The 2,210-nt window shown below is 38.5% G+C and overlaps 1 long non-coding RNA gene across 1 annotated transcript; it reads left to right on the top strand.

Annotated features, from left to right (window-relative positions):
• Nucleotides 1-350: 350 nt before the first annotated feature.
• LOC136833559 (uncharacterized) lies at nucleotides 351-1,862 on the top strand. The gene is made up of 3 exons (XR_010851508.1): nucleotides 351-463; nucleotides 612-714; nucleotides 1,321-1,862. It is a non-coding gene; the product is annotated as an uncharacterized lncRNA (long non-coding RNA).
• Nucleotides 1,863-2,210: the final 348 nt, after the last annotated feature.

The following is a 2,210-nucleotide window of genomic DNA, read 5'->3' as shown; positions in this document are numbered from 1 at the left end:
AAGGAAAATAATAGTATTAGTAATTAGTAAACCTACTGTATATTTGAAATAATAGAGCTCAATTTTCAATTAATTTTCAACTCTTACTATATGCAAATGTATCGAACACTATAATGGTTAAAGTTTTGCTACAAAGGGAATTTCAACTGGGGGGCCAGTGGGGACCCCAAGCATCTTACTGGTTGGCCCCCACCCCTGCCACCCTAATAGCGACGCCACTGCCCAAATTCATCAACCTTTGCAGTCAACGCCATCTACCGTCTGTTTGAGAAATGGTTCAAGGGTCCCTGTAATAGAGAGAGAGTGCTTCTGACTCTCCGTGATCCTTGAGTTTTAAATGTACTGTAATGGTAGGGAATGCAGATCAGTAGTCAGTACCGTGGTACATTTACAGTGCTTGGTGGGGTGTGTGGTCTTGAAATTACGGTCGTTGTCGAAGTTAAGATTATTTTCTTGGTGAAAGGTAAACTTCTCGTCTGACAGAGAATTTTTTTTTTTTTTTTTTTTTTTTACTTTAATTCGGGACTGATGTGATTGTGTACAGGTCATTATCAATGTGTACATGTGGTATTAAAGTTTGGTATTTGTAATGACTTTTTTCATTTTTGCAGATTTGTGGACTTCAACTTTGGTGTACTTTTGGCCCGTTCTTGAAATGCAACTTCCGACGACTCGGGTATCTTTTGGTAACTATTTTTAGACTTGACTAAAAAGGTAAGTGACATTCATTTTGTTGCAAGCGAAGCCTCCCCCTTCAGGGGCAGAGCCCCTGAAGTGGGGAGGATCTCTTGACCAACGGTAGAAAAGTCTACCGTTGGTCAAGAGGGCGCTTGCTGTTTAAGTAGGCAGTGTAAGTGTGGTAAAATTCTCCTCATATAAAAACACTATGGTAGTGGATTAAACACTTTTTGAAGGTTATGAAAGTATTTTAAGTTGTCAGATTATAATGAAGCATTTTAAGTAGTTTTTTTTACTAGGAGCCAAGTTTTCCTTCTTTTAAAAGTCATGCCTTTTGAGGGTTTTTATCGAATTCAATATCCTTTAGCAGTTCAGGATTCTTTGGGTGAAATCGCAGACTGCTACCGTGGATTGTTTCCTGACAATTTTTTTTTTTTTTTTTTGCCATCCCTGTCTGGTACTAAACCGGTTTTTGCTGAGCTAGAGGACTGCGGAAGTAGTCTGCCGTTTTACCGTTCTGGGCGTGGCAATTGGTTTGTCAGTCTTCCTGCTGGAAGGTAGTTTTGCCAAGGCCTTAGATTTTGAAGGTTCTGTAGAAAATTATGTAAAGAATAGGAACTTTAGCTTTTTCTTTCTTTCCAGGTTGTGAAATGTACTGGAGAGATACTGAACCCAAGTGCTAGGACAATGATTCAAACACTTTCTGCCTTCTAGTTAAGAATTTTAATTTGTGACCATTCCTTAACGTCAATTACATGGTAGTTACTTGAGAATGTTATCTCCCTGGGATGTGAAGGCTAATATTCGTTAATGCACTGCACGCATTAATTTTTGGAGCATAAATGAAGATTTCTGTTGAAATGTCTATTTTGGAAAGTGGACAAAATGGACTTGACAGGAATGTCATCTTAGGTACCGTTGTTTGGAAGAGCTCATTTTCGGCATCTTGCCCTAAAGACTGACACCCAAGCATCAGTGTGAGGCAATTACGCAACCCAAAGCATTTAGGGGTTGTTGAACTATGAACTTTAGACAGTCGAAATAGCCATTTCCACGAGTAACTGACACCGGTTTCCTTGCTTTGTGGATAGTTACCCACTCATGTTAGTCTTTTATCGTAATATTTTCAGTATATTACCAGTCTCACCTGTATTGTTACGTAAAAATAAACTTTGAAAGTGTCATTTGAATGTTTGTACTCTCCAATCTCCAAGTGTTTAAAAATATTTTAAAGTGCTGCTAGTAAATTTATAGAGATGTTTGAGCGTTATGTCCTAACCATTTACCTGTGTGACTCGAAGGTGAGGGCATTGCGCTCAAAGGAGGAGTAGCAGGTTTATCTGGCCTGACAAACTTGCTGGCTTAAGGCAGTGTTGCCAAGTCAAATGTTGTTCTAGTGATTAAATCTAATTTACATAGTGCCAGTTTTGGTATGATTCTTGACATACTAAATTCATTGTCTATGTAACATTGTTCTTGGCCTGTTACACTAGATCTAATAAGGTTAATTTCCAGTGAACAAACTGGTCTTA

The sequence above is a fragment of the Macrobrachium rosenbergii genome, chromosome 51, assembly GCF_040412425.1.
Source record: "Macrobrachium rosenbergii isolate ZJJX-2024 chromosome 51, ASM4041242v1, whole genome shotgun sequence".
Taxonomy (NCBI): Eukaryota; Metazoa; Arthropoda; class Malacostraca; order Decapoda; family Palaemonidae; genus Macrobrachium; species Macrobrachium rosenbergii.
The sequence above is the reverse complement of the archived record's forward strand: the minus strand, read 5'-3'. Positions and strand labels throughout refer to the sequence as shown.